The sequence below is a fragment of the Microcebus murinus genome, chromosome 19 (assembly GCF_040939455.1).
Source record: "Microcebus murinus isolate Inina chromosome 19, M.murinus_Inina_mat1.0, whole genome shotgun sequence".
Classification (NCBI taxonomy): Eukaryota; Metazoa; Chordata; class Mammalia; order Primates; family Cheirogaleidae; genus Microcebus; species Microcebus murinus.
In genome coordinates this window covers 19,879,850-19,892,890 of record NC_134122.1, presented here as the reverse complement: position 1 = coordinate 19,892,890, position 13,041 = coordinate 19,879,850, and the positions used below count along the sequence as shown (strand labels likewise).

The 13,041-nt window shown below is 52.6% G+C and overlaps 1 protein-coding gene across 1 annotated transcript in view; it reads right to left on the bottom strand.

Annotated features, from left to right (window-relative positions):
- The window catches only part of IL4R (interleukin 4 receptor), a 32,921-nt gene extending 24,836 nt beyond the window's left edge, over positions 1–8,085 (bottom strand). The window contains exon 1 of the mRNA XM_012780110.2: positions 7,930–8,085. The gene's annotated coding sequence lies outside the window, so the exon portion shown is untranslated. The remainder of the gene's footprint in view (positions 1–7,929) is intronic.
- Between the last annotated feature and the right edge of the window lie 4,956 nt (positions 8,086–13,041).

Sequence of the window (13,041 nt, the reverse complement as noted above, 5' to 3'; positions counted from 1 at the left end):
ACAGCCCAGGGGGCCCCTTCCTGAGGTCTGCAGAAGTCAACACGACTGCCCCTGCCTGTCCCCGGTTCCGCCAGCCATTACAGGCCATCCCCTGGGCCCTTCTGCCTGGGGGGGCTCTCACCCACCCCTCCCAACTGGACAGCTCCACTCACCAGCTTCAGCTTACACGGAGCACCTGACCCGTACTTGACTCTCCCTGACTCATTTAACTCTGACACCGGCCCGAGGGTCACTGCAGATGCAGTTAATACCATCTCCATTGTAAAGACAGAGAAACTGAAGCCCAGAGAGGTATAAGAACCTGCCTAAGGATGCACAGCTAGTAAGCGGTGAGGCCAGCATTCGAACCCAGGCCTTCTAGCTCTGGAGTCCACGGTACAGCGCCTGGCACAGAGAAAGCACCATAAACTCGTTCTCTTTTGATACACATCATTGTTTGCTTCTCCCAGCAAGCCCAGGATGGAAGATGTGGTCAAATGTTCCCCTCTGCCCGGAGGCGAAACGGAGCCTGGGGCAGTTCAGAGATTGCCCGAGGGGATGGAGCAGGAAGTAGGCGAGCTGGAATTCGCCCCAGCCCTCACCAGTGAACTTTGTCCCCTGGGCAAACCCAAAGCCAGGACAATACACTGGCACAGATAAGAACTTCCTCTTCATGTTCTGTCTGTGGATTCGGTAGACATGGCGGGGGGGTAACCTCTGTGGAGTTCTTTTTGTTCTCTCACTCCATGACATTGCCAGATGGACGGGGACACACAGATACGGGGGCCACTCGTGTGGGGAGGGACCCAGAGTGTCTACAATACAGAAGCCTAACTCTGTGCCTACGTGTGCACTGCCCCCTGACTGGCTGGGAGACCATGGCAAGCTGGGGTCCCCTGAGAGCCTCAGTCTCCTCATCTGTGCAATGGGAACAGGACCACTGGCCTCACTGAGTGGTTGCGAGGAGGCAAAGAGGCCGTAGTTGGGAAGGAGAGACCTGGGACAGTGTTGATGGAGTGGGTGGCAAAGGCTTATCTCTGAGCACCAATAAACGCTCCTCAAGACCTTGAGCAAGTGACAATTGTCACAGCAGCACAGAGGGGCGTCACAGGTACGAGGTAAGTGAAGGATACTGGGCTCAGAAAGGCAACACTGTCTGAATCCACTTATTTTAGTAAAGTTGAAAGGAGACAACAGGTCTTGGGGTTGGAAGTCAGCACAGTGGCCTTGGGGGGGTGTGACCTGGAAGTAGCAGGAGGCTGGACATGCTTTGTTTCTTGATTGAGTCACACGCGCGTGCTCGTTTTGTGAAAATGCATGACGCCTCATACATGTCTGTGCGTGTGTCTGTAATAAAAAGAGAACTTAAAAAATGCCAGTCTACCTCTTAAAGTGGAAACCAAAAGCGAAATTATAAACTATTTTAGCGACGAATAACATTGTGAGACAAGACTTGTGGAATGAAGCCAAAGCGATACTCGAAGAAAAAAATTACAGCCTGAATTAGCTTTATTAGAAAACACTGAAAACAACTGTTAGCCTCAAACACGGAATCTCAGAATGGAAGCTCTTTGATTGACAGCAGCTCTTGCAGAAAAGAGACATGGAGGTTTTAGCTGACAAGCCAAATATGGGCTCTAAGTGGGATGTGGCCGCTACCAGTACGATTGCAGGTTGCGTCAACAGAAGTATGGGCTCCAGATCCAAGGAGGTGATAGGCTCCTTCCTCTCTAACCAAGCAGGCTTCAGGAGAGGCCCCAGGCTTTATGTGGGACTCTGACTAAGTGAATCATGTCCAAAGCTAGATTGAACTTGTAACTTCCTGTGTCAGGGAGAATGCCTGAAATAACTACAGTTGTGTAGTCTGAATAAGAGAAAAATTGGACTGGGGTTGGAGGGAGATCGTCACAGCTCACAGGAGGCAGGACCAGAGCCAGAAGTGGAAGCTCCTGGAAAGCTAAGTTGGCTACATCTTGGGAAAGATTTTCTCCCACTTTGAGCTGCCCAGCAATGGAGTTATGGCTTCTGGAAGAAATAGGCTCCATTTCTAGAAGGAAGGCTGTGGCTCTGTGGGCTTGGCCGGCTGCCCAGACCAGAGACCTGGAGTTTCTCCTCCCCAGAGAAGCCACTCTCCTCTTCTGCAAAGGCAGGACACTCCTCTGGCTGCTTGAGGAAAACCTTACGCTTCCCCCGAGTTCTCCAAAACGGTCCTTGGTGACTAAGCGCCCTTACTTCTCACCAAGAAATGCAGTTCTTTTAAACTCTATCCTCGGGCTGGACAGCTCAGCACAGTGGTTATAAATGCACAGGCTCCTGGGCCAGCAGCCCCGGGTTTGAATCCAGACTCTGCCACTCATGAGCTGTGTCATTCAGGTAAGTCTCTACCCTGAGCCTCGGTTTCCCTCTCGAGGGAGTGAGAAGGACACCCACTCATCTCCAGGCCTCTGCTCCCCTCCACCCCCTCTGCTTTGGCAGGTCCTCACTGCCTGAGACTCGGAGGAAGGGGCTCATTGGTAAAATGATCTGCACAGCAAATGCACCGCCTGTGGGATGGGGCTGGGAGGAGCCCATCCCAGGCCGGCCACATTCCCAGGGTCGCTGGGCAGATGGGTGGCTGGGAGCACGCCAACAAGGTGAGAAAGTCCGCCTGCCTAAGTGGCGGTGGCCTCCAGCCTTCCAGCAGAGTTTTCATTGGGTTTAAACACAGGGTTGAAGACTGGGGACTCTGGAGCTTCCAGGTCCATAGCCCTGCTCTGCCACCTTCCGGCTGTGTGACCCTGGACAAGTCACTGAACCTCTCTGTGCTGCTGAGAAGTCTGGATAAGAATAGTTCCTACCTCACGGGTTTACTACACAAGTCAAATGAGATAATGCAGGTATCTGGCCCCTGCTTACTTCCCTGACCTGGATTCCTACCCGCTTCCTCTCGTTCAATCCCATCCAACCACACCAGCTTCCCTGCTGTGGGTCAAACACGCCAACCCTGGTCCTACCTCAGGGCCTTTGCACTTGCTGTCCCCACTGCCTGGATCCATTTCCCCACATAGTCACGTCTTGTTGCTTTGGGTCTCAGCTCAAAAGCCACTTCCTCGGAGTCACCGCCCTGACAAGGCTGTCGGCTCCAGCGGGGCCCTCGCTTCTGGGTCACTGGCTACCATGTCCCCGGCCACTGGCGTGTTGGCTGAGTGTAAGCGCCCGCCTAGCAGGGTGCTGGCGCTCAGGACACGTGAGCGCTGGCTGCCCTTTAACTGTGCTCGGCAGGCTGGAGGCTCCTAGACCCAGAACGATGGCCCCTTCCCTCCAGGAACTCTGTTCCCGAAAACCCTCGAAAGGCCAGGCATGCGGAGAGCCCTCCCTCCAGGGCCTACTCCCCCGCTCTCCAGATGCGGGCCCGCCCCAGATCCTTGGCAGCCAGGCCTCAGATTTCCTGGGCAACAGAGAGGAGGCCAGGAGGCCCGCGGGGGCCCCTAGCGCAAGAATGAGTCAGTCGTAGCCAAACCTGAAACCTCAGAGACATCAGCACTTCTTGGAAAGGCGAGAACAGACGCATTTAGACAGAACCGTGCACGCAGAGCGCGGCGGGGCCAACACGGGAAGTGGGGTCTTCCACCCTCTGCGGGTCCCTCCCCCTGGCCTGTTCTTCCCCAGGCCTCCGCCCCTGGTCCCTCTCGCATGGCGCCATCTCAGAGAGGGCCTCCTGGACCCCACCCTGGCCCGGCTTTGCTTTCCTTCCCAGCACCGTCTCCACCTGGCGGGACACCGCAGGTCCTCGTCCTCTCTGGTGAGATCCGGGAATCGCATTTCAGAGTTCAGAATCACTCCGGTTATGGGAAGGTCATCTTGCATAAAACACCAGCCGACTCACGCGGCCCCCGGAACCCGCAGCAGCGATCAGTCGCATTCATGCCCCTGCAGCACGGCATCCGAGCACTCTACCAAGGAGGATTAAGATTCTATAGAGCCTCCTCTTGAGCTTCCTAATGAGTTAGGAAAACACTCCCAGTTTTCAGAGCTTGTGGATTTCAAAATAATAGATACCGGCTGTAGGTCTGTATGTATCTATTTGTTTGTACACTGCCTGTCTTCTCAGCTAGAATCTAAGCTCCAGGAGAGCAAGGACTTTGTCCAGTGCTCTGTCACCAGCACCTGGCGCATACAGGCACTCAATAAATACCTGAAGAAGAAATGCACGAGGAAGCCAGGTGCTGGATATGGAGAAGTGACTCTGCCCCAAATGGACAGATAAATGGCAATTACTGAGCCCCTTCCATGGGCAAAGTGTCTCATGGGGCCAGGCACGGTGGCTCATGCCTGTAATCCCAACCGTTTGGGAGGTGGAGGAGGGATGATCACTCGATCCCAGGAATTTGTGACTAGCCTGGGCAACAGAGCAAGATCCCATCTCTAACAACAAAAAAATAGCCAGGTGTGGTGTGGGTGCCTGTAGTCCCAGCTACTCGGGAGGCTGGGGCAGGAGGATTGCTTGAGCCCAGGAGTTTGAGGCTGCAGTGAGCTGTGCTCGCACCACTGCACTCCAGCCTGGGCAACAGAGCAAGACCTTGTCTCAAAAACCAAACAAATAAACAAACAAACAAACAATCTCATGGACAGTCTTCCTCAAAAGTACCCATGACAAGCAAAGGGAGTGGGGGATGGACATGCTTGAAGCTCTTACTCGAGGTGGGAGGGGGGCATTCGCAATATAAGTAACCTTAACACTTGCACCCCCATAATACGCTAAAAAAAAAAAACAGCAAAGGGTGGCTCAGAGAGGTTAAACAACTTCCTCCAGATCACCCAGCTGGGAAGCAGGGAGCTCAGATTGGAAGCTGGGTCTCCTGTCTTCCAGCTTGTGCTCTTCTCTCTGCCTCAGGCTCAGAGAAGCAGGACAATTTGCTTGAAGACAAAATTTGACAGGAATGGGGCTGGTGTGTTGCTGGATGCCCCAGCCTCTGCAAGACCCTTGAGCTTCCGCTGGGGTGCTCTGCCTGCCACAGGCTCAAGCGAGGGCAAGTCCGTGCAACACCCAGGCAAGCCTCTGGCCTCTCCCGTAGCCCAGCCAAAGGCAGTCTGGCCAAGCATGGCCGGGCAGGTTTCCACAGTGCTAGCCACGAAGAATGCTCAGGAGCATGTCCTTCTTGGTCGCCCCAGCGAACTGGCACAGTGGGAAGGAACACAGGCTGGGATGGAAAGTAGGTTCAAATTCCACTCTCTGTCACTCTCAGATGTGGGACCTTCGGCAAGGCCACTACACACATCTGGGTCTCCGTGTCTCACTTGCAAAATGGGTAGACTACATCCTATCCAACGAGGCAACAGAAAAGATTTATTCATTCAACAAACACATAATGATTACTACACACCAGGCACCGTTTTGTATGCCTGACATATATTAACTCATTTAATCATCACTACAGTGGTGCAGTCACGATTACTTCACACAAATCGGGCAGCTGAGGTCCTGAGAAGTTAGTTACATAGGAAGTGGCAAAGCCACCATTGGAACCTGGGAGACCTGGCTCCAGAGTCCACGCTGTCACCTCCAAGCTAGACCTCTTGACAAGTAACAGCACGCATACACATTTATTGTGGACCTACTGTGCGCTGGAAATTGTTAGGCATCTTACAAAACTTGACGTCACTCACGCTCGTGAAAGCCCAATTGTCCAAAGGTGGGGAGGCATGGCACCCAGGGATCTTCTGCCCCTGCCCTACTCCCAGGTGCCATCGAGGGCAGTCGAGGGTGGGAGGCCGTCTGATCCCAAAGACGCTCCTCCATCCTCCCAGAGGGGGTGGGGGAGGGCAGGGAGAGGAAGGGGTGTAGACAAGGTTCTCTCTTCTCACGACTTTGACACTTCACTGCTTTTCAGTTCCTATTCTAACTCTGAGCATCAGAAGACTGTGAACACCATAGGGGACCGACAGCTTCCCATCCGAGCCTGGGCTTTCTGCAACTCTGGGAACGTGTTTACAAAATATACCCGTCCCTGAGTCACTTCCCAGAATCTGCAAACCTGCTGGTAACTGGCTATGTTGTAACTGGGGCGGCTGATCAGCAGATCTTCTTCTCTGCTGCCTGCCCACTGCCTCCCACATTCGGGTCCAGAGGTCCAGGGTGGGGCCCAGGAATCTGCATTGTGACGCTAATGGCTCCCACTAAGGTAAAATACACTGGTCCACACTCCTCAGCACGGCATTCAAGGCCTTCCACAGTGCAACCTGACCCACTGCGCAGAGACAAGGTTCCGCAGGCCAGGTGCTTTCATACCTCCCCGTGGGCCTTGCCCACGCCGTGCCCACGCCTCTGCATGCCTTTACTTCCCATTCTCCACTGCAAAGCTGGCTCAGGGGTCCCCTTCCCACTGCCCTGTGAAGAGCTGGTCACCCGGCTTGTGCTCCCACAGCCCCTAGTGTCTCCCTCTCTCAGAGCTCCCCCCCACCCCGGCCCCCTCGCAGTCTTCCTCCAGGGGGGCTCCCTGAGGGCAAACACCTGTGCCCAGAACAGCACCCCGAACTTAGCAGGAGCTGAATGAATGCTAGTGAGTGAATGAATGGCTTAACCCGTCACCGTCACCCCCACTCCTGGGTCGGGCTAGCTGAGTTCTAAGAGGCTTCCACAGGACTCTGGAATCCTCTTACCGTGCAGGGCACCCTAGCCCAAAATACACCTGAGCCTCAGTTTCCCTATTGGAGTTGAGGATTTTAATAAAGGCACTGATGTCCCAACAAATGCCCTGGGTTCCTAAAAGGTCACTCACGGTGAAGAGCTGGAGAGCTGCGGTGGGTCACACCTCCCAGAGGGCTGGGGGAGGGCAGAGACTGGGACTCAAGTAGGATTAGCGCCAGCCTGGGGGTGGGGGGGCATTCCCTGAATCCCAGCTGCAGGCAAACTACCGGCCCCCTGTCTTGCCTGATTCTAAGAAATCCAGATTTTGTTTAAAAGAAAACACGCCAGGCCAAGATGGGAGGGTTGCTTAAGCTCAGGAGTTCAACACCAGCCTGGGCAGAACAGTGAGACCCCATCTCTACAGAAATTTTAAAAACTCAGCTGGGCGTGGGCCTGTAGTCCTAGCTACTCGGGAGGCAGAGGCAGGAGATCCCTTGAGCCCAGGATTTCCAGGCTGCAGTGAGCTATGATCACACCACTGCACCCCAGCAGGCGTGACGGAGTGAGACGTTGCCTCAAAAAATAAAAAATAAAGCCCAACAGATTCCTGGGTTTACTGAGCCTGAATCTCACGGCAAGAGCCTGGGAAACTGCATTTTAAGCAAATCCCTTGGAGACTCCGGTCTTAGCTGTGGGTTGACAAACACCGTTGAGAGGTGGCAAGCCTCTCGCTCTGGCTTCAGACTGCCTGGGTTCGAATCCTGCTCCCCGACTTTCCAGGTGGGCGTCACCTGGGGCAAGTTACTAAAGCTGCCTGTGCCTCCGCGACCGCATCTGTACGATGGCCACGATACATCGCCCCCACCACGGAAAGGTTACCTTGGGGTCTAACTAGGAAGACTTTCAATAAAATAGGTCCCAGTGAACGAGCGCTATTACTGGGTCAATCTAATACCCAGAGGAGGAGCCCGAAGGTCCAAAGGGCCTGCTTTCCCCGATTCCTAGCCGGGGCTCTCACTTTCCCCACACCCCCTCTCCCCAGTCCTCTCTGGCTACGTGAGCGCGGGGCAGGGAGCGCCCAGGGACGGGGGCTGCGTGGCCCAGACCCGCCCTGTCGCCGCCCCACAGGCCGCGCCGGCGGAGGTCTCCGGGCCAGCTCGGTCCGGGCGGCGCGCCGGGCGTCGAGCGCCCCGACTCCGCGACTCCGCCAGAACGGGGCGCCGCTCCGCGCGCACAGAGGGTAGCGGGGTCGCGGCTGTCCCCCGGGTCCCCGCTGCCAGGGGCCCCGCCGGCGGCCAAGCCCTTCCCCGAGTCCCGATCGGCACAAGGGCCCCGGGTCCTACCTGCGCGCTGCTGCCCCATTCGCCGTCCGGGCGCCCGAGCGGGAAGTGGACAGCCGGGCCCGCGGTGCTCCGGCCCGCCGCGCGGGGCTTTCCTGGGCGCGGGACGCGGCCCGCCTCTGCTTCCTGCGCCCCGCCCCGGCGCCCGGTATTTGCATGCGCCGCCCCGCCGGCACCCCGCCGCGCCGGGGGAGGGAGCCGGGCCACCGCCGCACCGTCGCCGTCCCCAGCAGTCCGGGCTGTCGTCCTGTCCTGGGGCGACCCCAGCACCCCGCCCCCGCCCCCACGGCGCGCTGGCTGGCGCGCAGAGCCCGAGGTTGTCCCTCCCCGTCTCCTCCCACCCCTCATCCTGAGGACTCGGCGAAACAAAAGGCCAGCCCCAGGCCCGGACTTCCCCGACCTCCCCTTCCCCTTGGTGCCAAGAACCCTCTTGGAGGGGGCAGTTGCCTTTGGGGTTGGGGGACTAGGTGACCCTAATCCGCCTCCCCTTCCCGGCCCAATTTCTAAGTGCCAGTGTTTGTTCTGTCTTCCAATAAACGTGTACCAGCGCCAGCTCCAGAAAAACTGAGACAGTAAAACAACCCTTCAGTCAACAGCTAGTACAATGTCAGCCCTGGGCCAAGCCACTGCACACTCAACCCATTTAATCTTCCAACGACCCTAGGAGGGAGTTCAGTTCCACTGTCGTCCGTTTTACAAATGGGGAAACTGAGACACAGAGCCGTTAAGCCCACTCAGGAATCGCAAGGCAGGCAAGCTGAGAGAGCTGGGATTCGAACCCGGCTCTATAGGCCACTAGCCACTGGACCCCACAGACGGCCTGATGGGGCCAGATGGTAGGGAAAAATGCTAAACAAAGTATTTAAGGGAACAAGAGGCCCCAAGACCAAAGTAAAACAGAGGGACCTCTTAGCCCGGTGGGGCAGGTGGTCAGGACAGGCCTCTTTGAGGAGGAGACACTTGAGCTGAGAATGTAAAAACGATAGGGGGAGGACTAGTTTAGGGAGAGGGAACAGCAAGTGCAAAGGCCCTGGGGTGGGAACAAACTTAGCATGTTGGGGGAATTGCCTTAAGGCCAGGATTGCCTTGAGTGCTGGGAGAGCAAGGCAGGTGGACCCAGAGAGTAATCTGACCCCCCTCCTGCCCTCTAGGGACTGTCAGTCTCAGGGTGGAGGCAGAGTTCTCCAAGCCAAGGACAGTCCCATGGGATCAAGTGCTGTGTGGAGGGGAGCCAGGGAAGTAGCAAATTCCCCAGTGGGGGTAAGGGCTGGCGGGGATGGGGGCAGTGCTGAGGGCACAGACAGCAGGACATGAAACAGACACAACCAAGTGGGCAGCAGGACAGACGCCAGCCCCCAAGTCAGTGACAGTACAGTGGACCCAGTCCCTGGGGGTCAGGGGTGGCTTCCTGGAGGAGGTGGCCTCTGACTGGTGCCACTGAGGATGGATGCAGAGCAATGGCACGAGCAAGTACCCGGAGGTGAGCTGTGGCACGAGGGTGGGAGAAGCTCCCATTATTGAGCACCTATTTATGGACATCTCCATGTGCCAAGACTCGGGCTGGGAGAGCAAGACGTGACAGCCCCGGCCCCGAGTCCCAGCCCTGGGGACCTGGTCGGGGCACGGACAGGTAAACAGACACAGCAGTGGGGTGTGATGGCCCTGCGTCGGGGCAGCCCAGGTGGACACGGAGAGGGCAGGCCTGCTCAGGCCCCACGAAGGGCTTTCGGGAATCCTCCAGACGAGGCGTGACTCTCCGCGCACTCGCACGCCCTCGCACACATTACTCACACGTCCACACACGCCCACGCGGCTCAGCCCTGCACGCCACCCCTCGTGAAGACGAAACCTCCCCTTGCCCTGCCTCTGTGTCTTTGCGTTTGTCTCATCTGGCCACGACAGAAAAAGCCTACCCTTCAGGTCCTTTGGGACGTGTGGCGTGGGCTGTTTCCCCTCCTGCTCCCCCCAGACCGGGCCCCCCTCCTGTCTCCCGAGTCCTCCAGACCCCTGTGTCCGCAAGCCAGCTCCGCAACTCATTGTGCGACTCTGGGCAAAGTGAATCACCCTGACTGGGCCTGAGCCCGCTCTCCTGTCAAGTGCGTGAAATAGCTGCCCGCCCTCGCAGGGGTTCCAGGCGCTGAGATAGGAAGGTGCATGCAGAGCCGAGAAGGAGACACACGAAGGCTCACGTGTAGTAAAATGTTGTTTAGTTTGAGTATCTGCGTGCAGATGGGTGGAGGCCAAAAGAACATCCACCCCGAGGGAGGGGAAAGCCTTGGGCTTTAGAGAGGGCTTCTTGGGGCAGGGGCTGGGTGGGGGCAGTGGGTACCTGGGCCAGAACTTTTTTAAATAACAATTTCTGGGTCCCCTGCGTCGGTCTCATCCTGCAGAGATAAAGGAGGGGGTAGCTTCGTCCTTCTCAGGGGGATAGGCATTAACCGCATTCATCCTGTACATCCTTTGCGGACCTGGAACAAACCTAACACTCAGAACAATGCCTGGCATGTATCAGGCGCTCAACAAATGTCAGTGGTCATTTTTGTCAGAACGAACATGAGAAAGAAGCGAAATCAGAGCCTGTCCCCTCATCCCGTGGGCCTGATTGTGACATGGAGACACACGCGGTGCTGACACGGATGTGGTCGGATGTGAACACATTTGGGAAAACCTGGAGAAAGGACTTTGGGGAATTCTTCGTGCTCCTTTTGCAACTTTTTTGTTAAATGATGACATCTTTTGAAATGATGTCAGAATAAAAAGTTAAAGAAAACAGGGCATTGTTCTGAGGCCCAAGAGAGATAGCAAGTGGCAAGTTTACCTTCTTGCACACAGTTCCACTATTCAAGTTCCTGCCCAAGATCCAAGCTCACCTGTGGGTGGTTTGTGTGCCGCCTGGGAGCAGCCCAGCGGTGCTAAATAACAGAAACTCCAAACCCAGGGCTGCTCAAGACTTACCTGATTATAAGCTCAGCCCACGTTATATCACCCATATTTACTTGTTTTCAAGCCTGCCTTCCAGTTTTTAAAATTAGTAGACTTTATTTTTTTAGAACAGTTTTAGATTTACGGAAAAATTGAGCAGATAGTACAGACAGTTCCTATACGCCCCCTCCCCTGTGCGCAATTTCCTCACACATTTTGCACGAATGTGGTGCGTTGGTTACCATTAATGAACTAATATTGATTATTATAAACTAAAGTGCATAGTTTACATTAAGTTTCACTTTCTCCTACACAGTTCTACAGGTCTTAACAAATGCATTATGTCATGGACACACTGATGTAACATGAAGAGTTTCACCACCCTAAAAATCCCCCGTGCTCCCTATTCATCCTGAATCCTGGAAACCCCTGATCTTTTTATTGTCTTCATAGAGACATCTTCATGGAGATTTCTGAAAGCACTAAAAGTAGACCTACCATTTGATCCAGAAATCCCACTACTAGGTATCTACTCAAAGGAAAATAAATCATTTTATCAAGAAGACACCTGCATTTGAATGTTTATTGCAGCACAATTCACAATTGCAAAGATGTGGAGTCAACCCAAGTGCCCATCAATTCATGAGTGGATTCACAAACTCTGTACCACTGTTTACCTATTCACCTACTGAAAGACATCTTGGTTGCTTTTGGTTTTTGACAGTTATGAATAAAGCTGCTATAAACACTCATACAGGTTTTTGTGTGGACATAAGTTTCTAAACACAATTGGGTAAATACCAAGGAGCACGAATGCTGGATCATATGGTATGAATATGTTTAGTTGTGTAAGAAACTGGCAAACTGTCTTCCAATGTGGCTGTTCCATTTTGCATTCCAAATAGCAATACATGAGAGTTGCTGTTGCTTTGTTTCCTTGTTAGCATTTGGTTTTGTCAGTTTTGGGGCTGTTAGCCACTCTAATAGATATGTAGTGGTTATCTCATCATTTTATTTTGCAATTCTCTAATGACATATGACATTGAGCACCTTTTCATATGCTTTTTTGCCATCTGTATGTTTTATGTGTTGCTTGTTGACATTTTTTGCCCATTTTTAAACTTGTTTTCTTACTGTTGAGTTTTTAAAATTCTTAATCCATTTTAGAAACAAGTCCTTTATCAGATTATATGTCTTGCATATATTTTCTCCAAGTCTGTGGCTTGCCTTTTCATTCTTCTTAACAGTGTCTTTTGCAAATCAGAAGTTTTACATTTTTACAAAGTTCAAGTTATCAGTTTTTTTCTTTTATGGATCATGCCTTTGTTGTTGTCTAAAAACTCATTGCTAAACTCAAGGTCACCTAGATCCAAGATTTTATCCTATGGTATCTTCTAGAAGTTTTATAGTTTTGTATATACATTTAGGTCTATGGTTTGAGTTATTTTTTATAAAATATGTAAGGTCTGTGTCTAAATTATTATTATTATTGCCCATAGAAATCTAGTTGTTCTAGCAACATTGGTTGAAAAGACTATCCTTTTTCCATCAAATTGCCTTTGCTATTTTGTCAAAGATCAGTTGACTATATTTGTGTGGGTATATTTTTGGGCTCTCTATTCTGTTAAGTTGATCTATTTGTTCTTTCATCAATACCATGCTCTCTTGATAGTAAGTTTTAAAGTCACTTAGTGTCATTCCTCCAACTTTGTTGTTCTCACAACTGTGCTGGCTATTCCAGGTCTTTTGCCTTCACATATGAACTTCAGAATCAGTAAGTCAATAATCACAAATATAACTCACTGGCATTTTGGTTGGGATTGTGCTGAATCTGTAGATCAGGTTGGGAAGAATTGACATCTTAACAATATTGAGTCTTTCATTCATAAGCATGGAATATATATCTATTTAGATCTTTGTTTTCTTTCATCATAATTTGTAGCTTTCCTTCCTTTTTTGATGCTAATATAAATGGCATTGTGTTTTTAATTTCAAATTATAATTATTTGTTGCTGGTGTACAGGAAAACCATTGACTTTTGTATGTTAACTTTGTATGCTGCAACCTTGCTATAAATATAATACTTATTAGTTCCAAGAGGTTTTTTTGGTGGACACTTTGGGATTTTTTACATAGACAATAACGTCATCTGCAAACAAAGACAGTTTTGTTTCTTCCTTCCCGATCTGTATA